The following is a 27,669-nucleotide window of genomic DNA, read 5'->3' on the forward strand; positions in this document are numbered from 1 at the left end:
AACTTCTACACAAAAGATATAACAAAAGATATGATTTTTCATTACATTTATATATAAATATTAATATTGTTACCAACTAGGAAGCCACGGTACTAGGAAGCCACGTCTTCGAAAGCTGACCTTTATGATTTTTCATCTTATGAAGCCGTTCCATAATCATTTCATCAGTAATGAGATCGAGAATTGCCCTCTCCATATGTGCAAGTAAACAATCATTCAACCATTCGCCCCCATCCGATTACGTACTCGAGTCTTTAATATTTTCATAGATGAAAATAGGCTCTCAATATATATAAATATTAATATTGTTACCAACTAGGCATCCACGGTACTAGGAAGTCATGTCTTCGGAAGCTGACCTTTACGATTTTTCATCTTATGAAGCCGTTTCATAATCATTTCATCAGTAATGAGATCGAGAATTGCCCTCTCCACATATGCAAGTAAACAATCATTCAACCATTCTTCCCCCATCCGATTACGTAATCGAGTCTTCAATATTCATAGCTGAAAATAGTCTCTCAATACTAGCCGTAGCAACCGGTAAGATCAATGATAAAGTTAAAAGTAAATAAATCAACGGATATGCTATGTCTTTCTTTGTTTTTACCATCTTCTTAGCAAGATCTGTTATTCCATTTAGCCCAGAAAACTCAGTACTTGTTCTCATATCCCGAATATAATTTTCTAGTTGATCATCAAGTCGTGCAAGATCAACTGCAGAAAAGTCTCTTGGATAAAACTGTGCAAGACGCATCAATTTGTCCTTATCAAATAAAGAAAACAAGTTACTCGGACACAAAGAAGAAGCTCAGTAGTTGTTTCCGTGAAGCGATTATTCAATTCTTTGAGTTGCATATCTATAACGGCATAATATATTTCAACACGATAGACATACATGTTAGTAATCTTCGGAGTATTACGTTTTGGTCTATCTTTATCTAAAAGTAAGTTTTCATCATCCATATTAATGACCTTTATACCATGTTGCGCACAAAATGAAGAAACTTGAACAAGTAAAGAATCCCAACCTTCATCCCTCATTTCTTGCAGACGTTTCTTGCAAATACTAACCAATTTCACTGCATTCACAATATCTTGATTTTTCCTCTGTAGCGCTTCGGAAAGGTCACTTGTGATTCCCATAATCTTTCTCATCAAATGAATATGAAAAACAAAACTGTATAATTTCATTGTTTTTACAAGACCAAGTTCTTCATACCTCTTGTCAGATGTCAGGTCTTTTGATACTTCCCTAAGCACGCCCATAACAGGAGAATATAAATAAATCAAGCTAATCAACGTATTATGGTATGAACCCCACCTTGTATCCGTAGCACATTTTAAATTAGACACTTGGTTTAAGCCTGACCCAGTTTCAATCTCACTGTTACTAAGGGCTTCATATAATTCAACACCTTGAATTTTTCTAAGAATCTCAAGCCGTTTGGTGATCCTCCAGTTTCAATCTCACTGTTACTAAGGGATTCATATAATTCAGCACCTTGAATTTTTCTAAGAATCTCAAGCCGCTTGGGTGATCCTCCAACAACATTTGTAACACAAGCAGCTAAAGAAAATAAGTCATTTATTTCTAGGTTACGTGTTGCTACAACTACAATGGCTAACTGTAATTGGTGTGCGAAGCAATTAATATAATATGCAGAAGCATTCTCATTCAAAATAAGTTGTTTCAGGCCATTGTACTCACCTCGCATGTTGTTAGCTCTGTCAAATCCTTGTCCTCGCAACATTGAAATACACAACCCATGCTAAGAAAAGAAGTTGTCGATTGTTTCTTTGAGACAGAGAGTTGTGGTAGAAGTTACATGCTCAATTCCAACAAAACGCTCAATAACATTTCCTTCTTTCACATACCGTAAAACAATAGCCATTTGTTCCTTGTTAGAAATATCTTTTGACTCGTCAACAAGAATAGAAAATTTTGAATCCCCTATATCACTCATAATTGCCGAGATGATCTCATATGAAATAGCACTTGTAATATCTTTTTGAATGTCCGAAGAAGTCATTTTCCAATTTGCTGGTGCATTTTCCATGATGTAACCTCTCTTTCCTCTTCCAACTTGAGAATCCACCCTTAACAAAGTTATCAGCACTTTTTGACTTGAACAAATAACAACACAGACAAAAAACTTTATCTTTTGCTATGCTATACTCTAACCAATCATAATCATTGAACCACAGGGGATTAAACCTTCTTGAATTGTCATTTCCCTTCTTTTGAGAGGGAAATGTATGATTTCTAGGTTGACAAGGATCCATATGCAAATATGTCATTCGAACTTGGTCTTGATCATTTGGATGATATTCTGATATTTGTATGCGGAGCCCCGGATCGGCATGAAGATTTCCAAAATTAATATCTCTTCTATCTATTGAATTGTTACCATTTCTATCTGGATGTGATGATTGCTCTGGCTCAATTACTATAACTGGGATATCATTAGCACTTTCTGTTGTTCTACTGGTAGTGGTACCTATTTGTGAAGATGATGTAGGTGTATCAAGCTCCTTGCTACCGCAAGATTTTTTTTGAAGGCGAAGACAGATGGGTAGGTGCGCATCTTTTGAAATATTTCTTTATGCCCATCTTTTACTCGAAATTGATGTAAAGCACCATTTAATATATTTATCTACAACAAGACAGTTGTACCAGGTAAAATATCAAACTATTTGCTTAAATCAGCAAGTTTAAAATGATGTCATTGTTTACTGAAACTTCCTTTATTAGTGGTTAAAATGCTTTAGCTAAAGGTACATACAAAAATACATACTAAATGATGTCAATTTCATTAGCAATACAGCACAATATCTACTACTGCACATTTATTCAATTCAAATCACATATTAACAATATCACCATAACTCTTCCTTTTATTAACTAAAGAACTTACTTTGAAATGATACCTAAGATCTGAATCCCTAACTTTTGATACTAAAATCCTCAATTAGGAAAAATCATAAGCTAACCAACTCCCTAATTTGGGAATACCTTTAGGATCCACAACTGTTGGTACATGTAATCAACAAACCCCATCCCCCAATTTGGAAAAATCGTTCGGATTTGAATTTCTAAAGACAAATAAATCCCCAATTTAGGAAAATCAAAAAGTAATTAATCAAATTTAAGATAATTAAAGTATTGAACTGAGTAAATTACTGTATTCATATGAAACTACTATTTGTAAATTACAACTAACCTTAAACTTTCAAAAATTACTAGAGATCCTAAACTTTCATCTTGTGTAATACATAGAGACGGACATCGATTCTTGTCTAATAGCAGCTATAGCAGACTTAAGACGAAAAAGAATAGGTGCATTAGATATACAGAACCTCACCTGGAGATCCTTCCGGATTGCATGAGATGACGGAGCATAAAGACAACTTGCTTGAATATCAGGTTGACAGGAATTCAGTAACCAACTTCCAACGAGATCGTCACACCTTTTCCAACATTGATACTGCAGTTCATCCTTAGGTGGACGCAACAAACCATCCCCGAAGCCAAGGTTACCCTTAGCATTAAGAGATTTGGTTATTCCCCTAACCCAGGAACCGTAATTATCACCTTGCAAAAGAGGAGAAGATAAAACTGTAGCAGGATTATCACTTGGGTGTATCACGTAAGGGTATAGAATTCGAATGTTCCCTGAAGAATTGGTTTGGGTTTCAGTATTGATTTGAGTTTCATGATTGATAGGACTTTGAGGAGGTGTTTGATCAGCTGATATATTTAGGTGTTTGATCAGAGTTTGATAGATGCGGAAGAGATATATTTAGGTCCTAGGATGGATTAAGCTGATACCATCAAAATTCTAAGTTAGGATAATTCTCTGTCTCACAATGATGAGCAGATTAGTTTTCATTCAGTATATATATGATTTACAAGAGAAGAATTCTAAATCTAAGTAAACAAACTGTACGACATTGCTGGAGATTCAAAATAACTTGTTACAACAAATATCTTCTTATTAGTCGGAGGACTTGAATATATACAGACTTCTTCTTCTAGTCATCAGGCTTGATAGGTGCAACGGACTTGGACTATATCAGTCTTGGACTTGTACGTTGGATATGTGCTGTGACCGCACATATCAATGTGACCTGTACATACGTCTATATGTATAATGATTTTTTGATAGCGCATATGTTTTCTTCCACCAATTGGCAAATGTTTTTCAATATCCATGTACCAGACGGAAAAATAATAATGCGACGTAGTAGGAGAGTAAATTCCTCGAGTAATGTTGCTAAGCCTAAAACTCATGCCGGAAAGCTGGTTGAAGAAAAGGCATCGAAAGACTCTGTGGTTCATCCAACCTCATATAGTGGTTGCAGATTCAGAAAAGAAAAGAAAGAGAAACCAACTAAGGAGCTAGTTAAAGAATCTGTGAAGGTTAATACGGATGAAAAAAAAAGAGAACGTTGGGTGCAGCGTTAGGTGAATTGGGATATGATAGACGCATTTATGTGTATAATATAGCTCATTTGTATATATTGTTAGTACTCGATATTGTACTTATTTGGTTATTTTATGTATTTGTAGGTGTTTTTGGAAAATAATCTCTTACGGCGAATTTGGCTAAAAATGTGGCATTTGGACGTCCGTTGATAACGTACCGGAAGCGCCTCAGAAGTGTACCGGAAGTATCCCAGAAATACCCCGGAGGAACCCCGAAAAAAGTGCGGAAAATGCCCCAGAGGACACTTGCTATACGGACCCTTGATTTTGGATAAGGGGTAACCTAATTACTAAGGGGTGACCCATTTCCAGGCAGCTGCTAAAGGGACACCAGAACTGGATAGGGGGAGATCACATTTCTTCACGTTTTCAAATTAATGTTTTGGCGGGAAACTTCATGCATGTTTACTGGCAGAGTTGGATTCGATTAATGGACGGTTTCTAAAGAGATTCAACCCCCAAAATCAGTTGGGCTGGATGTGAATGGACTAAACAGAGCTGGTACATGTGTTTTGATCGATCACATTGGGCTGGAATAGCCGGGAGAAGAAATCAGAGTCCAAATAGGACACGTATGGTTCTGTTTACGTTTCAAAGATTTTTTTGAGGAGATTCTGGGAGAGTTTTACGCTAAAGAAAACTCTACTTGGTCCTGTTCAAGTCTTGGGAGAGTTTTGGGGCAATAGAATAGCTCATAAACGCGTACAGGGAGATCAGAGAGAGATATTCTCTCAACAGCGCAGAGAAGAAAAAGAAAAGAAAAAGTCGGATTCAGTAGAGATTTTTGGGGATTAAAAGACTATATAAGAGTTGGTTCAAGTCATAGAAGGGTGGGAAAGTTTTAGAAAAGTTTTGGAGAGAGTTTAGAGGTCGAGAGACGAGAGAATCGAGTTACAGAGAGATTTTGTTGCTGCTGCTGCCAGCCATTGAAGACCTTCAAGAACACGAAGAACAGACTCTCAGAGTCAGTCGTTCTTTAACAGTCTTAAACAGCAGTATCCCGTGTTCTTCATTACAGCAGTACCGAAGTGTCGTTCTTCAACAGTGCAAACAGCGAACTCTCTGTGTCGTTGTTATACAGCACTTGTGTTGTATCGATTATTTTCAGCACTACCCCTTTGTAACAGTGACGCTGCAACAGTATAACAGCGTTACAAACTTCAATTATCAATTATTTTCATCAATAAAAACACTTATTTAGCCATGAATACATCTTGTGAGTGTGTTTTTGAGATGAGGAGCTAAACCCAATCCCAGGGGTGACAGAGGAAGCCATTCTCACAATAATTATGTGGTAATCTCTATTTTATTAATTTATGCAATATTTTTATATGATTAATTGCATTGATAAAAATGATTTAAATGGTTTTTATTAATCAACTGTGTTTTCCCTTGATAATGCATGCTTAGTTTTAGACTCTTGATGCATTATACTTGTGATTAACATTTGATATTTGGAAAATCTGCTCTTGGCAATATTTAGAATCAACCCAATTATTTAAATTGCATAGTAAAAAAATATTAGATCACATAAGTATTGTTGATTGGTGGAATCTTAACCCCTATTTCTCCATAAAATTTTACTTCAGTTTGCTATTTTTCCTAAATTTATTTAAATCTAGAAATTTTGTTACCTTGACAAGTCTGAAAAGAACCTGTTTACCACTACAACTACAAACATCATTTGAAAATACAGATATGCGGAAGTTTATCCTTTGTTGAGAAAGTGCAAGTCTGAGCAATGTCTTAGTTAGTGGTTGGGCCTGCTGCTACCCCTCTGACCGGTGGAAGTAGAACTCCGGATCATCTGTAGTGATGAAATCATGAAAGTACTTCTGTTCAAGGGATGTCAGAAATACGTGTGAAACTTGATCAACAACGACAATCTATAATATCAAGGTTGATTCAGAAGAACCCCGCCTTCAGAAGTCCCACTCCTCAACTGAAGCCCGCATCTTTTTTTAAGAAATTTGACTTACCAATCGGGGAATTTCAAGGTACAACTTTTGCGGTCTTTAAGGGAAATGCTCAAGGGAGGATGGAGAAAAAAACTGGAGCTACAGCAGGATCATCCCCTTAACGTTTCCCTACTCCCCAGGAACACAACAGCGGTCCTGAAACAACTTGCCCATGCCCCACCAGGACCGATGCTGTCCTCTCCTGGAATTCCCATTTTTAAGTGTCATGTGACTCGTGTTATATCCTCCCTGGCCACAATTATTCTTCCTAAGGATCATAATCGTACCATTTCCTAAGGATAATAATCGTACCATTTCCTAAGGATCATTATCATACCAGTTAAAATCATGTCTAGAACGTTGATGTCATCCTTGATCACACATGGGTTTATGTTACAAAATACCGAGGTTTCTCCCCCTCCCCTCTCTTTTTTTTTTTTTTTTTTTGACTTTATGATGTCAAACTTTTCTAATTCCGATTAGAAGTAGAACTGTCTCTTAGATGGTTCCCACTTCCCAAGTAGGGAAAAAGTCGGTGTCAAAAGCTCGCTAAAAAAGTAAAAGGGAAAATTAGGGGAGACCCAAAATAAATAATATTCTCATTGTCAGGATCACAATTAATTTTGGATACCCTGACACCCATAATTATTTGAAATTATTAAAAACGTCCGCATGACGGGTTATGCATCAGGGGTATAATTGGCAACGCAACTTGGATATAACATATCTAAAAATCCGCGCCTTGGAATTTTATAAATTTTATATCGTTGGAAATGTTTTTAAGAGAGCTACGCAACGAGTACAAACAAGAATATCAAATTTTTGTTTTTCACGAAAAAATTGGAGATGATCATCATTTTAGGCAAATTTTTTGAAAACTTGATACATAACCATTATGCAGCCACCAAAAAAGATGCATAACACATTCTGCAGACGCATAACGAATTATGCAACCATTTTCTCTACTGCATAACAAATTATGCAACTGCATAACAAAGAAGTTACAGAGAATTGGTGTTGCTGCTGCTGCTGCCATTGAAGAACCTGAAGAACATGAAGAACAGACTCGCAGATTCCGTCGTTCTTCAGCAGTCTTAATTTCAACACCCAACTGTCGTTGTTTTACAACAGCAGAGGCTTGTATCGTTTATTTTCATCCTTTTTCCACTTTGTAACAGTGACGCTGTAACATTTATACAGCGTTGCAAACTTCTTTTTACACCATTTTCATCAATAAAAACACATTATTAAGCCATGGATACATCTTATGATTATGTTTTTGGGATGAGGAGCTAAACCCATTAGCCGAGACGACGGAGGAAGCCATTGGCACAAAATTTATTGGTATAATTCTAATTTTTATATTTATTTGCAATATTATTATTTGATTATTTGCACGAATTAAAATTGAATTAATAGTTTTTATTGAGTAATTGTGAATTGACTTGATGAAGCATGCTGGGTTTTAGTAACTTTTGATGTTTTATACTTTTTAATTACAATTATTACTTCAAAAACTTATTTGAGGCAAATATTAGAATTGATTTTAAAGATAAAATTGCATAAGAACTATTTAGAGTTTACTATTAAAATGGTCATTGGTGGAATCCTAGTCTTGGTATTTTTCTCCAAAACTTTGAATTATTTTATTTAGTTGCCTGTTTAATTTAAATCTATAAAAATTGTTTTCTTCACAAGTCTGATACGAATCCGTTTTACCACTTCAACTACAATCACTATTTGAAATCCATCAATTTTTGGCGCCGCCGACGCGGATTTGTGTTTAGGTAGCATTTTTTTTAGATTTATTTTATTTTTATTTTTATTTTTATTATTATTTTTGTTCTTCTTTACGTTTTTGGGTTTTTTTTGTTTCCTTGCAGATTTTTGAAGATTGGAGCGAAAGACATTTTTCCAAAGCTTGTGGTGATTTACTTAAAGTTTGGGAGCGAAAAGCAAAGCTAAAGGAGCGAAAGAAGAAGATTTTCTTTATTTTGTAAAAGAGAGAAAAAAAAAAAAGAGATTTTGTTTTTGCACTTTATTTTTGGACTTTGGACTGTGAACTTTGGACATTTTATTTTTATTTTTTTTATACCCTACGGAAGGGTACCCTTAAATATAAACTGTTTGCAGGGAAGGACGACGATTACGATATCGTCTCGGCCCCTCGGGTTCGTACATGACATAGGAGTCGTGGCCCGAGTCGACTTCAACGGTTCATCCCCCGTCTGGTACGGGAGGTAAGTCCAATCGAAACACTCGTGAATCCCCTGCAAGCGAGTTATTGTACTCCTTAAGGTGCTAATTGTTTGAGGACGAACCAGACTGTTTTTATATTCCTAGTAAAGGGAAAGGCCTGGCCTAAACAAGATAAGGGTTCGGATTTCATCACCGCTCCCTTCTTGCCCGCCTTAGGAAAACGAAACCTAAAGCGAACCTAAGCCTAAAATTTGGACTAGAAAGAGACCTATAGGGTATCGAGCTTAACAGGACAATCATTCGAAAAATATTGGTTACTCTTTTAAGCACACCTCGAAGTTCTTGACGGTTTCTGCGAGTTGAATGCGTGACTGCGCCGCATTGGATCGGTGAGGTTTTGGGTATCAAAGCTCCACTGAGCTTCCCTCGCCTCTATTCAACTTACTTTAACTCGGATTGATTCCAGAGGGGTTTGCTTAAATTGTAACGAATTCCCTTTCGAAGGATTAGAAGCTGGTCTAGAAACAATCTAAGTGGAGCCATCATGCTTGTTGTTTGCTAGAAATCTTTAGGTTTGTTGTGGTAAAGTCGAGTCAGCCTGCTGTGTGATTGCTAGAACCTTCATTGTTAGGTTTTTATTCTTTTTGAATTTTTAGTGTATGCTCGATTTTGTTAATAGGGCTTGGAAAAGAGATACTCTAGGTCGATTGATTAGCGAAAAACCTAGTAGTTCTTCTGATTTAAGCAGGGAGCTCGAAGACTCTTCTTTGGAGAGCCCTGTTTTTGGAAACTTCAGTTTTGAGAATTTATCTCTGAGTGATAAAAGTACCCCTAGTACTCTGTTGTGCCAGCGATGGCAACTTTGAAAGATTACATGTTCCCAACTAGGACCAACCGAGCTTCATGCATTAAATTGCCAGCCACTACGGCTAATTTTGAGATAAAACCTAGTATTCTTCAGATGATCCCTATATTCTTAGGAAAAGATGATGAGAACCCTTTTTCCATATTAGGGACTTTGAGGAAATCTGTGGGACAATTAGAATAAAAGACCTTACTGATGAAGTCTTGAAACTTAAAATGTTTCCCTTTTCCTTGAGAGATAAAGCCAAGACCTGGCAACAACCATCTGAATCCATAGAAACATGGCAGGAACTTATCGCTGCCTTCTATATGAAATTCTACCCTAAGCATAAAACTGCAGCTGTTAGGCAGAAAATTAGTGCTAGTGTGCAACAAGAGGGAGAGTCTCTTTATAGGTTTTTAGAGCGATTCAATGATCTCCTATCTCAGTGTCCTCACCATGGATTTGATAATATGAAACTTGTACAGATTATTTATGATGGTTTAGACTATTCGACCAAAGCCATGGTTGAATCTATGTGCGCTGGTGAGTTCACTAGTAAAAATGCTGATGATGCTTTTACCTTCTTAGGAGCTATCGCTGAAAAATCCCAACAGTGGGAATCTTGTGTTGAACCCCCTAAAAGACTCTTGGTCAATAGAAGTAGCACCAATATGGTAGATACGAGTTTTGCGTCAGATGCTAAGTTTGCTGCTTTATCCAGAAGGTTAGAAGCTTTAGAAATGGGTCAGACTAAAAATAGGTCCCTTGTTGAACCTAATAGAGCCTCTCAAGTCTCTAGTTGTGGAATAGAGCCCGATAATTCATTTTGGGAAGGTCAGGTTAGTGAAGAGCAAGCCCATGCTGTCTATAACAATGCTAGGTTTGAGAACCGTCAGAAGTTTGACCCATACTCAGAAACCTACAACCCTGGTTGGAGAAACCATCCTAATTTCTCTTGGTCTAAGGGCCAGAGTCAAGGCCAGTCTAGCAATTCTCAGCCTCCCCCAGGTTTTGGTTTTAAGAACTCTTCAGGTCAAACCCAGTTTCAGAACACTTCCGAGAAAAAGATCTCTACCTTAGAGGAAGCTATCACTATGTTAGTAAGTAACCATGACATGCTATCAAAGAACCACATGAGCTTTCAACAAGAAACTAGGCAGGAATTGAAGAATACTTCCCAGAGTCTTGCCAAGTTAGAACTTCAAGTAGGACAAATAGCTAAGTTTATAAGTGAGAGAGAAGATGGAAGGTTCCCTAGTCATACTGATCCTAACCCTAGAGGAGAGAAATCGTACAATCATGTGAATGCTGTCACGACCCTTAGGAGTGGAAAGAAAGTTGATAATAAGGTCGACATACCTGAAAGTGAACATGCTGTAGTTCACCCTTATGAGCCAGAAAATGAGGAGACTGATAGAGTCTCTAAAGAGACCAATGAGGGTCATGTTGAGCCTCACTTTGTTCCCAGAGCCCCGTTTCCCCAGCTGCTAGTTCCGAATAAGAGGGAGTCCAACTTTAATGATATATTGGAGGTTTTTAAGCAGGTTAATATCAACCTTCCATTATTAGATGCAATTAGGCAGATTCCCTCTTATGCCAAGTTCCTTAAGGACTTGTGTACGCGAAAGCGTAAGCTCAGTGTCCAGAAGAAAGCCTTCATAGCTAGTCATGTGAGTTCTATTATTCAGAATACCACTACTCCTAAGTATAAAGACCCAGGGTCCCCTACCATTGCTTGTACAATAGGTAAGTACCGTGTTGAGAAAGCGTTGCTTGACTTAGGAGCCAGTGTGAACTTACTTCCATACCATGTGTACCTCAAGCTAGGACTTGGTGAGATGAAACCTACCCAGATAACACTTCAGTTAGCTGATAGGTCCGTTAAAGTTCCTCGTGGTGTATAGAGGATGTTCTCATAGAGGTTGACAAGTTTATTTATCCAGTGGATTTTATTATCCTAGATACCCAACCTGTCCCTGATCCAGAGAACCAAATACCAGTGATTTTAGGTCGCCCGTTTTTAGCCACGTCTAATGCGATCATAAACTGTCGAAATGGTATTATGAATCTATCTTTTGGTAATATGACTATTGAGTTGAATATTTTTAATGTCAATAAGCTACATTCTGAGCTAGATGACACGTGCATTGAAGAGGTCAACATGATAGGAACCTTAGTTCCGAAGTCTGTACCAAACACCGAATCGGAAGATCCATTAGAGAGTTGTCTAGCCCGTTTTAGCATGGATTTTGACGATGATAGCAACATTGAACAAGTAAATGCTCTGTTGGATTCTATTCCTATGTTAGATACCGATAGATGGAAATCTAGGTTTGAACCATTACTAGCTACCGAATCTACCTTAAGCCCTTATTTCGAATAGCCTAAAGATCTTCCTAAGTTGGACCCCAATTATGCATTTGTAGGCCCATCTGAGATTTTGCCTATAACTTCCAATTTGGATAGTGATCATGAGATTAGGCCAGTAACCGTGCTTCAAAACAATAAGGAAACTCTAGGGATGACCATAGAGGATATGAAACATATAAGTCCTATAGCTAGTATACCTCAAAATAATTTAGAGGATGAACCACCTGATTATAACTCAGAGAAAGCAATTGACCTTTTTCAGGAACCGGATGGTCTAGAAATTAGGAATATTGTGACTAGTTTATCTAGAGACACCCAAAACTCTAAGTTTGGGGGTAGTGAACTAGAAGAAGCTCTAGAGTATTTTAAATACTCTCCGGATCCGGAAATTCAAGCCATAGTTAAAGGTCTTACGGAGAATAGTGATTACCCTAAATTTGGGGGTAGAGATTGTCAATTATCCCCAATAGAAGTCCCTAACTTGGGACTCAAGCCTAGTGCATCTGAGGTATCGCTTGAGTGTATTCAGACTCCACAACCTGATCCGCCTGATAAAGTCCAGGAAAAAATCCATATGTTAGAGGCCCGTTTTTCGGATGAATCTGTTTGCCGAGACACTCATATGAAGCCCAATTGGGCACTCCAGATAAATACAGTTGTCTTGCGAGAAACTTTAGATCAGGTTGTGCTCTTTCTGCTTATTTTTCTGATCTTGACCATTTGTCTCCTATTAGTGGCAGTTCTATTTGGTCTTATGGACCCACAATTGTTTCGACTATTGGTATACGACTTTGGAAGGTGAAAATTCTTTTTGAGGTATTTGATGTCTAGCTAATGACTATAAATTTAGCATTTACTGGGAGGCTCCCGCGTTCATGTGATACGGTAATATCCTTCCTTATTTCTTTTCCCTCCAGTGGTAATAGTTTCTCCTTGTTCATGCTTTTAATTTCATCTTTAGAACATTGAGGAAAATGTAAGATTTAAGTTTGGGGGTGGGGAAGAAACACTTTTTGTCACCTTTTTGCAATAAATAAACTCCAGATCCTAGAAATTTATGCCTATTGAGGATTGCACTAACTAATCTAAGTGGATGGAAGCATTTTGATTGTAGGAGTTTGAGGAACCAATCTGATTAGATGGAAACATCTAAAGAGTCTATTCATAAAAGCACAAAGCTCAGGTGTTAGAAATAACATGATAGTTTCACTATATCTCGTTGAGTCCTTTTCACTTCTATTTTTATTTTATTTTGTTTTTAAACTATGTTTCTCTAAGTGATAGGTGGGGCCCACGATTCAAGTTGTTACCAATGCTAGGGTGAATTAGAGTGATTGAGATACCATGAAAAAAAAAAAGTTGAAAAAGAAAAAGAGATGATAAAAAAAAAATGAAAAAAAAAATGGTAGTTACCAAAAAAAAATAAATTTGAGACCAGATCATTTGACCAAAAGGAATAAATTCAATAAAGTCGACCACTGGTACCCTTGTATATGCCAGTTGTGTTGACCTAGAGTTAGGTTATCGACCACTGGTACCCTTGTATATGCCAGTGTGTTGATATTAGTCAGACTAGTATCTCAATCCATTAGGATAGGTTCATTTTGGCGGAGGCCTTCAGACAGATATGGGAAACGCCGTTCACTTAGTAAACATCAAAACCATACATGTTTTTTCTATATCCATCTTCTTGATCTATCCATGCGATTAGTTTTGACTCCGAATATGATGTCCATAGTGCAACTATCTGAGTAGAGCTCTGTCACTTTATATGAATTTTAGTATGCTTGAGTGCAAACTCGTGTACAGCAATTGGAATTTCGCATCAGGGTACTTCTTCCTGTAGTCAATAAGTATGCCAACCAAGGAGATTCTTTAGTGCCTTCCAAGGGTCTGCGTAGATAGCTAAGGTCTGGAGTACAGGTTTTGTGGGTATATCTCTGGTAAGCCCTCCCGAGACTATAACTCGGCCACTAGGGCCACCTAGGGGTTTAAAGGATTATTGCATACGCTAAATGCAATCGACGATGCCTGCGACAGTGAGTTAGGATTTTATTTTGTAGTTTTTTTTTATTTGCTCGGGACTAGAAAATAATAAGTTCGGGGATATTTGATAGACGCATTTATGTGTATAATATAGCTCATTTGTATATATTGTTAGTACTCGATATTGTACTTATTTGGTTATTTTATGTATTTGTAGGTGTTGTTGGAAAATAATCTCTTGTGGCGAATTTGGCTAAAAATGTGGCATTTGGACCTCCGTTGATAACGTACCGGAAGCGCCTCAGAAGTGTACCGGAAGTATCCCAGAAATACCCCGGAGGAACCCCGAAAAAAGTGCGGAAAATGCCCCAGAGGACACTTGCTATACGGACCCTTGATTTTGGATAAGGGGTAACCTAATTACTAAGGTGTGACCCATTTCCAGGCAGCTTCTAAAGGGACACCAGAACTGGATAGGGGGAGATCACATTTCTTCACGTTTTCAAATTAATGTTTTGGCGGGAAACTTCATGCATGTTTACTGGCAGAGTTGGATTCGATTAATGGATGGTTTCTAAAGAGATTCAACCCCCAAAATCAGTTGGGCTGGATGTGAATGGACTAAACAGAGCTGGTACATGTGTTTTGATCGATCACATTGGGCTGGAATAGCCGGGAGAAGAAATCAGAGTCCAAATAGGACACGTATGGTTCTGTTTACGTTTCAAAGATTTTTTTGAGGAGATTCTGGGAGAGTTTTACACTAAAGAAAACTCTACTTGGTCCTGTTCAAGTCTTGGGAGAATTTTGGGGCAATAGAATAGCTCATAAACGCGTACAGGGAGATCAGAGAGAGATATTCTCTCAACAGCGCAGAGAAGAAAAAGAAAAGAAAAAGTCGGATTCAGTAGAGATTTTTGGGGATTAAAAGACTATATAAGAGTTGGATCAAGTCATAGAAGGGTTGGAAAGTTTTAGAAAAGTTGGGAGTCCAGGAGAGCCGAAACAAAGAAGTTACAGAGAATTGGTGCTGCTGCTGCTGCTGCCATTGAAGAACCTGAAGAACATGAAGAACAGACTCGCAGCGTCCGTCGTTCTTCAGCAGTCTTAATTTCAACACCCAACTGTCGTTGTTTTACAACAGCAGAGGCTTGTATCGTTTATTTTCAGCCTTTTCCACTTTGTAACAGTGACGCTGTAACATTTATACAGCGTTGCAAACTTCTTTTTACACCAGTGGGTAATAATGTAAAACCCAAGTTCTTTTTATTAACTATTAGATTTTGTGCACGTGCTTCGCACCGGGCATATGCCAATATATGTTCTCTTGAAAATCCAAATTAATGGGATTTACATTTTACACGTCAACGATTAAAATCTGTAGTTTTTCGTATTATTCCTCTATAATAGTTAGCCAGACTTTTGTTTATTAGTAATTTTTGAATTTACCTTTCTTTCCTTTTGTTTAACTTCTGTCCATGGTAAAATATTTCATATATTATTGGTTTTTTAATCCAAAACATATAAGATATACATAGACAATAACATAACATAAATTAAATAATATCTGGTTGTATTTTTTTGTTGCTTTAATTAATCCAAGCACGCTCGCGTATTTATTTGCATTTGCATTCTAGTAGAAACACACCATTCATAATCTCCTTCTCTGAAACTGTCACCTAGTACCCAGTCAATGGGCTGCTCGAAAATTGTTTTATTATATTGCAACCCTCCACATCGCTTTTCTTGAATGAAATCTCTCTTTGAGAACCTGAATTTTGTTTTTAGCTAACTTTGCATCTCAACTGTTGAAGATTTTTTGGACACCATATCATTCCCTTCTGATATGCACATAATTTCAATTTTCATTTGTCATAGATATAGTTTGTTCTTATCTCTCCGTACTCTCTATAAATTAGATTATTTCATGAAAGTTTTTTCATAACTTTACATAGTTTTCTTGCATTAGGACATTATGTGCGTGGTCTTGGATTTACATATACACTTGCAATGTTCATGGATTAGAAGGTTCCTAACCTCGCATAAAAAGGTACATGAGGGTGAAAATTGTAATAGTTTTTATTTTCTGTAATTTTGAGTGGCCTGTAAGCATGCATTTTGAGGGATAGTGCTCAGGACAGGTTAGCGTCTTAATGGTCAAGCAAGGGTTAGTTTTGTTCCGCATCACGGCATAATCCTAGCTGTCCAAACTAACAAAATCTCAGTTGTATATTGTATAACGAAGTAGGATAGAAAATGGCTTCATTACCTACATTATGTCTAGTAGTAAAACAGTTACGGTACAAAAGTAAATAGTCCATGATTACTTGTTGTATCGAGCCAGATATTATGTTCTAGTTTAATTCTGTTTAATTACCTTAGTCGTTCCAGTTTTACCTTGATGAAGATGAATGTACTCTTCTTCTTAGTGGGTTTTTCCTTTTAAATGGTAACAATCAGTCTCCTTCTTCCTTGAATAACATGAGATTATACAACGTATGAAATGAGTCACCCATCCTTTTTGCCTTTGGTATCATAAAGACCACCCAATTTACTAACATAATAATGCAATTTGCATAATGTAGGCACCGACAGCTGTTGCCAGGGATTATCTAATTGAACTACACCCACATAATTTTTGTATACCGAGTTATCTAATCAAATCTTCAAGTCTTTCAATGTTTTTATGAAACAATTCTCTTAGGATTAATCAATTTAATTGAAAATTTCTAAGTTTGCATATGCATATTGTAGTATAGCTGTACAGGTGTTGTGCTGAAATGATTCTGATAGCAGGTATACCAGGAATCTTTAAGGATTACTTTGAACGTTGAGTATACCTGGAATCTTTAAGGCTTGTTTCGAGAAACACATGAGTGCAGATGCTGTCAACTCGAGGTCGAAAAAATGTGTGCCGCAATTAATCACTTTTAACATCATCAAGAGGTTTTTTTTCTTCCAACTCCTCCTAGTTGTGAATACTGCCATCTTGTGAATGTATTTCAAATAATAGGTTTTCTCCTCCCATCTTGCAACCCAATGTTGTCACCTTCTGCTTCACTCTTACCTTCATCCAATTGCAAAATCTTCATTCTAAAAACACAAAAACTTCATAAGATTTCCATTTTTTTTATGGTTAAATACAAACCCCCGTGATCTTTATTATTAAAAGATTCCAAATGATTCAATCAAAACTAAGCATTGAATTTCATACGGAATTTCCATTTCTTGGTACCCAAACCATAATGAACCCTCAAAGTTAAGTCCATTAACATTAGCAATTTCAGTACATAAATACTCTATCAAATCGATCACTGTTGGTGGTTTAATATTCCGGGATCACTATTTTAGTATTTTCCTTCACTTAAGCATACGTTTTGCAACTAATTTATTAAAAGCTAATCATCTAAAGGAGAATTGTGTTATAGAGTCTACTCTCCAATTGATTTAGAACTAAATACGAAAAGGTAAAAAATCTAGTGCGTGTAGTTTCTCTGGTTACCAAGAAACCAAAACAAATTGGACGATTAAGTTGGATCAAAGAAACTCTCACCTGCTGGATATAACAAAATTTTGATTAAAAGGCGTGCTCCACATTAGTACCGTCGAAGATACATATACACGTTACTCGATTCTGCTAAATCCTAGAATTTCTAAGCCTTTGATCGACTGGACATACCAAAACAGAATGTAAAAGTCCAATTAAGAAGTATAAAAAGCTTGCCCTGCGTTGATTTCAATCTGTGGCAACAATTCAAAAAAACAAAAATATACCTGTTAGATGATCAACAATAGCAAAGCAAAGAAAAAAAATAAGTTTAATATTATTTATCAACCCAAGCACCTTGTTTGTTGATCAAAGGCTTAAAAATTTTCCATCCTGCTTGATAAGATGATGAAGAAGATATGCTTTACATTAACCAATCAAATTACAAATAGAAAAAAAAAACAAATCAATCTTAATACCTAACGGACATCAATGCGATTACTACAACCCTAAAAAAGTTGCATATGTTTTTGATTCTACATTGAACATGTAAAACAAACCTGAAAAAAATCAACAACCCAGAACCAACATAATTAAATTAAGGAACTACGTCAGAGAAGAAGAAAAGTCGAAAAATACAAAGAAAAATACAGACACATAATATTTTTCTTGATGAATTAGAATTATGTAGCAGTTACGGGTATAGCCGTATACTTGAAAATATTGTTGTGTTTAAATCTAATGGATCGTAATGCGACATAGAAAGGTTTTGAGAGCAAAAGATTAAGCCTCAAACTCCTAGCGATCCTAGTTATTTCTTTCTGAATCTCTTTGAGTTTATGTTGATCAAAGGATGCCATGATTTAGTTTTAGATGAAAACTCTGTAATTGAATAACATTGACGACGAAAAAAAATGATGAGAACATTGAGAAGAAAAAGAGAACAGGAATAGGCGTAATAAGCAGAAGATGTAAACTTACCACCCTGATCAAGATTTTTATGTTATGAATTGCATATATATACATAATCGGAAACGCCCGATTTCTCTTTTAACACGATTTCCATATTAACAGTGTAACACAATTTCCTTAATGAAGTAATCACCACTTTCTTTTGTAACACGATTTCCTTAATTAGATGAGAATCAAAGAGTTTGACGATTTCATTTTTTTCCTAACAATTTGGATGTAAGTATTTGATGAGTGCTAAAACGTGCACATTTCTATATATTTTTCTTGGCATTTAACTCATCTATTGTGCATTAATTCTACATTTTATCCCATATTCTGTATTTTCATTGTTTTCAAGAATAAATATTTTTATTAATTAATTTTGCATTTTTAGGTAATAAATAAAGTTTGGATGAATAGCGGAGCGAAAAGAGCAGAAAAGTAGTGAAAAGCCGGGTGGAATTACACAAGGAAGCCGCGAAGAATGTTGTGCACAAGACCAAAAGGCTAGAAGTGGGCTTGAAGAGGAAGAATTGTTCTTAAAGAAGATATGGGCTTGGCATACCCAAGGCCCAAAACCCTCACCCAAACCCATTACCAATATACATACCCGCATTCATCTTCAGCCGTCAGATTGGATCATCTCAGCATCCTACGGTCGCTTCATCGTCGTGCATCGAAGTCTGAAGCTCCTGTCAAACACTACAACACCTAACTCCATCTTGGACCGTCAGTTTTGATGTATTCCATATCCAACGGTCTCTCCACATCTATTTACATCACATCGTTGGATATTTCCCTCATCCTATCATCCTACGGATTCCCCTCACAAAACATCGAGATTTGATGAGTCTGCTCAACACCCAAACAACCAAATACCCTATACCTAAAACAAACACACCCTAGCCAAAATCCATCGAGCCATCTCCTTCTTCCCCTCTTCTGCAACAGCGACGCTGTCTCCATCACCACCACCATAACCCACAAATCACTCAACCACCACCACTCGAGCCATCATCACTTCTAACAACTAAGACCTACCTTTCTAGCCACTTATAACATCACCTCCTAATCGTTTCATCTCACATGAACTCTAGGTTAGGAGTTGATGAAATAGGTGAGGTTAGAGGATAAATCGAAGGCATGGGTAGCATCAGCAGACGAGAAGGAAGCATGGGTGAGAGCTATCAGTCGTTTTCAGAGATTAGGTAAGGATTTTTTGTAAAACCCTAATTTCATAAATTGGGGATTTTTGGGGGAAAGTTAGTGTACGTCTAATTAGGGGCATGGGTGAAAGTTTTCGAGTAGTTTTCAATGTATTAGGTGATTTAATCTCACTTTTTGTCAGAACCCTAATTTCACTGATTTGGGGATTTTGGAATTTTTTTTGTTGTAACTATAAAAGGGTGTTAGGGGTTGTGAAATTCGGCATCTCTGGGCTAGCCAGTGAGCAATATTTGCAGTTCAATATTAATTTCAAAATTCATTTTCAATTCATCCATGTTGAATCTCTCTTATGCATAAAGGTTGAATGTGAATTGTATGCTGTGTAATGTGGAGCATGTTTATACCTGTTAGTATCATGATTACAAGCATGTCCATGTTCTAATTCACTTGCTAGGGTTTAGAGGAAGCTCTTGATCATATGCTAGGAATGTTAATGTATTTGTATGTTCTTTTATTGAGTTGAATTGCCTTAGGATGAATGCTTAGCCATTTGGGCTACCTTCTTGTGATCACCTGTGCTGTTAGAAGACAGCTGATACTAGGAGTGGAGCTAGGTCTTTGGCCAAGAATTCAATCCACTAGAGAGATTGCCTTAAGCTAAACTAGCTAGAGGAGCTAAATGCCTGTGATTAGTTGTGCTGATTAAAGACAACTGATGCTAGGGGTAATTTGGTTAGGATAGTTAGTAGAATCCTCATTGTAGTCTTTCATGAAAGAACAAGACATACATTGCATCATAATTTCCTTAGCCTAGGGTCAAGTAGTGGAATCAAAAACCTTAGTACCTTCTTTTGAATTCAGATAACTTTAGAAATTTAGAAAACTTTAGCAAATCCTCCAAGTCCCTGTGGACAAACCTCTATTTACATTCTATCTTCATCAAGACCCTGTATACTTGTAGGTAAAACATAGGTTGTAGTTTTTAGGTCTCATTCCTTGAGCTACCAAGTTTTTGGCGCCGCTGCCGGGGACTCGGTAGCGGTTTGCTTGTTTTCTGTTTTCTTTCTTGTTAATCTTGCTTGTTCCTGACCTGCAACTTCCTTGTTTGCTGCTACTGTTGCTGCTGCTGTGAAGCTGCTGTTGTTGTTGCTGTGAAGCTGCTGTTGCTGTTGTTGCTGCTCCCTCCTGCTTGCTGCTGCTGTGAAGCTGCTGGTGCAATTCTGCTGAGCTGTTGATTAAGGTTGCTAAGGAAGATCCAAGCCCAACTGGGCTAGTGCAACAAAAAGGGATAAAAAGCCCAAATTTGGGCTTCCCTCCAAAAATCAAGTAAGCCTAACCCATGAGCTAACCCAACTGGGCCTCATTAAATTTCTTTGGGCTTGTATTTAAGTATTTATATTTGGGCTTGTAATAATTTTAGTTTTTCTTTTTCTTTATTTTCTATTTGGGCTTGTAATAATTTTTCTTTTTCTTTTTCTTTTTCTCTTTCTTTTATGGGCTTGTAATTATTTGTTTGTTATTTTTTCTTTTCTTTTGTGGGCTTGCACTTTAATTTGGACTATAGGTTTATATCCCATCCATTGGGCTCCTAACCTTACAAAAACAATTCTGTTGGGCTTAGAGGCAACAAAATTCTGTTGGGCCGTGAGTTAAGATTTTTCTCACCAAAATTCTTCAAAGAACCCAAGAACCAAAAGCCTTTTAGTTGGTTGGGCTTTGTCCCAATTAATCCAAAAATTTTCTAAACCCATTTTAAGCCAAAGTTTCTAACCCTTTCAAACCAAAAATTTGGGCTCTACATTTTATAAACCAAAACCCATTGTGAAAACAAAACCCATCAAAACCAAAACCCATTGTGTTTTTTTCATTGACCGTGGGCTTGTTAGTTGTTATTTCATTGATTAATGATCTTATTAGGATATGATTGTGACCTTTAGAGACCAATCAAACCGACTAATTAGAATCAACCCAATAGACCCAATTGACATACCCACATCTTCTGAGGAAAACACACCGGACCAACCTGAGATAATGGAAGAACCCCGTAGTCTCAAGGATTACATGTACCCCACAAGGACAAGCCAACCCTCGTGCATTGTTTTACCAGAAGCTACTGGTCATTATGAGCTAAAATCGAGCACAATACAAATGCTTCCCGTGTTTAGAGGAATTGAAAACGAAAACCCTTACCATCACATGAGAGAATTCGAGGAGATTTGTGGAACTATACGTTTCACTCAGATGTCTGACGAAACCCTAAAATTGAGACTATTTCCTTTCTCTTTGAAGGAAAAGGCCAAGTCATGGCTGTATGCCTTACATCCACAGTCAATTAGGACATGGGACAACCTCACAAAAGAGTTTTTCAAAAAGTTCTTCCCTAATCACAAGACTGCGACAATTCGTCAAAATTTGAACAGCTTTGTACAATTAGAAGGTGAAACCTTAGCTAGATATCTTGAGAGATTCAATGAATTGTTGCTTAAGTGTCCCCATCATGGTTTTGAAAAATGGAGACTTGTGCAAATTTTTTATGAAGGTTTAGATGTCTCCACCCGAACAATTGTAGAGTCTATGTGCAATGGACTCTTCACAGATAAAAGTGCTGATGACTCTTGGGCTTTCCTAATTGAAGTTGCTGAAAAAACTCAACAGTGGGAGTCCATTCGTGAACCTAGAAAGACTACACCTGTAGATAAGGTCCATAGAATTGAGTCTGATTTTGAGGGAAATGCAAAAATGGCAGCACTAGCAAGAAGAATAGAAGCGTTAGAACTTCAGAAAAACGTAAAACCTTCTACCACTGCTTTCTGTGAACATGTCGAAATGGCTATCTGTGATATATGTAACGGTTCTGACCATCAGGTCAGTGATTGTCCGGAAATGCATGCATTCCAAGAATCTAGGCTGGAACAGGCACATGCTATGTTTCAAAAACAAGAGCATAACCCTTATTCACAGACCTACAACCCAGGATGGAGGAACCACCCCAATTTTTCATGGTCTAAAGGACCCATTCAAGGAGGACCATCTCAACCCACTCAAAGCTATCAAAACAATCAAGGCTATCAATACCCTAAAAATCCTCAACAGCAGTCGTCCCCTCAATGCACTGCTGACAAGAAATTTTCTAGCATCGAAGAGAGTATCAATCAGTTGACCCAACATCTGATGAAAAATGAGAAAGCAACTGATCAACGAGTCTCCGCTTTAGAATTACAGATGGGTCAAATTTGCGATGCACTGAATACAAGAGAAAAGGGTAAACTTCCTAGCCAGCCCCAACAAAATCCAAAGAGGATATTTCAAGCAGGCACATCATCTTGCAATGAAACCTCACCCGATCAAATCCATTCCATCACCACTCTCCGAAGTGGTAAGATTGTTGAGAACAATGTAGGCATACCACAATCAAATGAATCTGAGCCAAACATATCATTGCCTGCACCACCAAAGAACACCTCCAACTTAGAAAAGGAGCATGAGCACATTAGTGAAGCCGACAATCCCACTGTTGTGAATATCCCTCTAACTCCTAATGCCCATGTTGCTCCATATCCTCAGAGGTTAGTTCGCCAACAGATAAGCACCCACTACAATGAGATGTTAGAACTGTTCAAAAGAGTCAACATAAACATTCCTTTTCTTGAGGCAATTAAGCAAATCCCTGCATATGCCAAATTCCTCAAAGACTTGTGCACTCAAAAGCGCAAGATTAATGTGCACAAACGTGCTTTCTTAGCTGAACAGGTGAGTTCCATCATTCTGAACAAAACTCCACCTAAGTTTAGGGACCCAGGTTGTCCAACAATTTCTTGCACTATAGGAAACCACATGGTCAATAAAGTTTTATTAGATCTAGGTGCAAGTGTGAACCTCCTGCCATATTTTGTTTATGCGCAGTTAGGTCTTGGAGAATTGAAGCCAACACCCATAACTCTCCAATTGGCGGACCGATCCGTCAAAGTCCCTCGAGGTGTAATTGAGGATGTTTTGATTAAGGTTGATAAGTTATACTTTCCTGTAGACTTTATTGTCTTAGACACTCAACCTGTACAAAACCCGTATAGTCACATTCCTGTCATTTTAGGACGTCCTTTCTTGGCGACGTCTAATGCGATCATCAATTGTCGTAATGGAGTGTTGAAGCTGTCTTTTGGAAACATGACTGTAGAGCTGAATGTGTTTAATGTTAGTCAACAGCATGTGAATCTTGATGATGAGGATGTACATGAGGTCAATATGATTGAGAGTTTGATACAAGATTCATTGACTGGCATTATGTCAAAAGATCCCTTGCAAGCATGTTTGAAAGATGTTAACTTGGAGTTGTATGATTATGAATACATTGGTGAAGTCCAATCTTTGATCGAATCTGTACCTCAAATGGACATCACTAAATGGCAGACTACAGTGGAACAACTCCCACTTTCTGAGAAGTCTGTTATATCTTCGGATGAGTCTCCTAAGGCCAAACAGGAATTGAAACCATTACCTGATACTTTGAAGTATGCATTTCTAGGTCCTTCTGATACTTTACCTGTTATCATTTCTTCACGATTAAATATAGAACAGGAAAACAAGCTTTTAGGAGTACTTGAGGAGCAGAAAGAAGCCTTAGGATGGACCATCTCAGATCTTAAAGGGATAAGTCCCACCATTTGCATGCACCACATTAATCTTGAAGAGAATGCCAAACCATCTAGGGAAATGCAAAGGAGACTTAATCCTAACATGAGAGACGTTGTTAAGAGTGAGATCTTGAAGCTACTTGATGCGGGTATCATATATCCGATTTCAGATAGTAAATGGGTTAGTCCCATTCAAGTTGTGCCTAAGAAGTCAGGCATTACTGTAGTTCGGAACGAAAAGAATGAGTTAGTCCCTTCACGTACAACCACAGGATGGCGAGTATGTATCGACTACAGGAAGTTGAACACAGTGACAAGAAAAGATCACTTCCCCCTTCCCTTCATATACCAAATGCTAGAACGTGTGTCTGGAAACAGTCACTACTGTTTTCTAGATGGCTTTTCCGGTTATAACCAAATTCACATTGCACCGGAAGATCAGGAAAAAACTACATTTACGTGTCCATTTGGGACATTTGCTTTTAGACGTATGCCCTTCGGGCTTCGTAATGCACCTGCCACTTTTCAGCGTTGCATGATGAGCATTTTTTCAGACATGATAGATAGTTTTCTCGAGATCTTTATGGATGATTTCTCTGTGTTTGGTTCCTCTTTTGATGAATGTTTGTACCATCTGGTCCTTGTGTTGTCTAGATGTAAGCAAAATAATCTGATTTTAAACTGGGAAAAATGCCACTTCATGGTAAACTCCGGCATAGTTCTAGGACACATCGTTTCGGAAAAAGGAATTGAAGTAGATAAACCTAAAGTCGACCTCATTCAACATTTACCACAACCCCACTCTGTGAAGGGGATTCGATCATTTTTAGGTCACGCTGGGTTCTACCGGCGATTCATCAAAAACTTTAGCCAAATCTCAAGACCTTTGTGTAATCTACTTGTCAAAGATGTTGTCTTTAACTTCGATGCTGCTTGTGTGAAGGCATGGGAAGAACTCAAGACTCTCCTCACCTCAGCTCCTATTGTCCAACCACCCAACTGGGAACTACCGTTCGAACTCATGTGTGATGCCTCTGATTATGCCGTTGGCGCTGTTTTAGGACAGCATGTTGATAGACTACCATATGTGATATACTATGCTAGTAAAACTCTTAATGATGCTCAACTCAACTATTCGACTACCGATAAGGAGTTACTTGCCGTGGTATTTGCATTAGACAAGTTTAGATCTTATTTGATAGGATCTAAGATCATCATATACACTGACCATGCGGCTTTGAAGTATCTTCTTTCTAAGAAGGATGCTAAAGCTCGCCTTATTCGATGGATACTCTTATTACAGGAATTCGACATCGAAATCCGTGATAAGAAAGGTTGTGAGAATGTGGTTTCTGATCACTTGTCCCGATTAATTAGTGAGTCTATTGATGAGTCTGAGCTGATTAGAGAATCATTCCCTGATGAACAATTGATGTCTCTGTCAAACCTTCCTTGGTTTGCCGACATTGTTAACTACCTTGCTACAGGTAGAATGCCCTCACATTGGTCGAGACAAGACCGCTCCAAGTTCTTGGCTGAAGTTAAACATTTCCTTTGGGACGACCCATATTTGTTTAAGTACTGCCGAGACCAAATCATTAGGAGATGTGTACCTGATGAGTGCCAAATATTGTATATATTTATCCCTTTTTGTTGGCATTTAACTCATCTTTTGTGCATTAATTCTACATTTTATCCCATATTCTGTATTTTCATTGTTTTCAAGAATAAATATTTTTCTTACTTAATTTTGCATTTTTAGGTAATAAATAAAGTTTAAATGAATAGCAGAGCGGAAAAGAGCAGAAAAGTAGTGAAAAGCCGGGAGGAATTACACAAAGAAGCCGCGAAGAATGTTGTGCACAAGACCAAAAGGGTAGAAATGGGCTCAAGAAGGAAGAATTGTTCTTAAATAAGATATGGGCTTGGCATACCCAAGGCCCAAAATCCTTACCCAAACCCATTTTCTATATCCATACCCGCCTCCATTCTCAGCCGTTAGATCGGATTCATCTCATCATCTAACGGTCGCTCCATCATCGTTCATCGAAGTCTGAAGATCCTGCCAAACACTACAGCACCTAACTCCATCCGGAGCCGTCAGTTTAGTTGTATCTCGTAATCTAACGGTCGCTCAAGATTTATCCCCATCTCGCCGTTAGATCATCCATTAACTACACATCCCACGGCCCAGCTCGCGAAACATCATCTCTTGATGCACCCGCCTCACACCAGAACATCCCATACCCTAAAAACCATCGAGAACTACGCATTACATTTCTCTTCTTCTCTTTCTTTTTCTTCCTTGTCCCCCGACCGTGTGCAGAGAGCTCTGCAACCACCTCTCCCTGCCACCACCATCACTACCAGTCTTTGCCACCGCCGCCTGCGCCACCCTCACCACAGACACCATAAACCCATTCCCTAGTTGCATCTCTTTCTCATTCTTAGCACCCCCACACACTAGGTGCTATAATCAAGAGAGAGATAAAACTAGGGTTTCACCACAGTCGACAGAGGAGACCAAAAGAAGGGGTTTCTCGAAGAGACAGAAGCAGAGGGGAGATGGGTTCGACAGAGGAGATAATTTCAGGGTAAGGGTTAACTTTTCACAGACCCTAATTTTGTCTGTAATTTGGGAATTGGGTGTAAGAACCCTAAAATGTAAATTGGGTATAAAAAGGGGACTGTGGTGTGTGTAATTTTCATGCTGGGTTAGCAGCCAGTGTCCAGAACTGTTATGTTCTGTTAATTTTTTTTGAGTCTCTTCAATTTGTGTTGTTTCATGCACTGTTCCTGTTTAATCATGTATGTGTCTGTTCAATTTGTTGTTCATGTTAAGCTGCTGTTAATGTGATGTTTGTGATGTTTGTTCCTTCATTGTTCATATGTTGTTCATTATTTATGTTTTCCTGTTCTCTAATGTTCTTGTTATGTATGTTCTAAACCTCAAATGCTAGGACTAGATGAAACCATGAATCAATAAGATAGTCTTCATCATGTGCAGCTCATGTTCAGTGTTGCTAAGCCCTTAGACTAGTTGTGCTTTAATCAGACAATTAGCACTTTGGTAATTTTCTTAGCTGTGAGTAGAATATCCCTTAGGTTAATGGTGGATTCAACATCCTAGTGTTCTTTCATCACTCTTGTTTACTGTTTTGTGTGAATGTTAGGCTAAAGCCTGTGAAGCATTGGATTGATTGAGCAGTGGGGAGAAACTAGTGCTCACTAGTGACTGTGAGCAAGCTGGTTCTCTTCCCACTCTAGTAGTATGCCTAGGCTCACCTTCACCATTTCACCTTCACCATCTCCACTGCCCTTGGCTTAGGCCTTGGTTTACTTCCATTGTTCTTGTTTAGTTTCATTGCACTGTCACTTTTCCTCATTCCTTCACTGCCACTGTTTTACTTTCACTTGTCCTTCATTTTGTTTGCCATTTGCTCCTGCTACTTCAACTACTCCTTGTTCTTCTGCTGCTACTACTTGCATTGCTTGTGCTGCTGCTGTGCACTGCTTTCTTTCCCCTGCTGTGCACCACTGCTGCTGCTGCTTCCTCTCCAAGGCCCAGACCATAGTTCAGGTTA

At 37.9% G+C, this 27,669-nt stretch overlaps 1 long non-coding RNA gene across 1 annotated transcript; it reads right to left on the reverse strand.

Annotated features, from left to right (window-relative positions):
• Positions 1-16,499: 16,499 nt before the first annotated feature.
• Positions 16,500-18,376, reverse strand: LOC113273604. Its single transcript, XR_003322508.1, has 3 exons — positions 17,694-18,376; positions 17,403-17,590; positions 16,500-16,942 (listed from the first exon to the last, which is right to left on the reverse strand). It is a non-coding gene; the product is annotated as an uncharacterized LOC113273604 (long non-coding RNA).
• Positions 18,377-27,669: the final 9,293 nt, after the last annotated feature.

Source organism: Papaver somniferum, chromosome 4 (assembly GCF_003573695.1).
Source record: "Papaver somniferum cultivar HN1 chromosome 4, ASM357369v1, whole genome shotgun sequence".
Taxonomy (NCBI): Eukaryota; Viridiplantae; Streptophyta; class Magnoliopsida; order Ranunculales; family Papaveraceae; genus Papaver; species Papaver somniferum.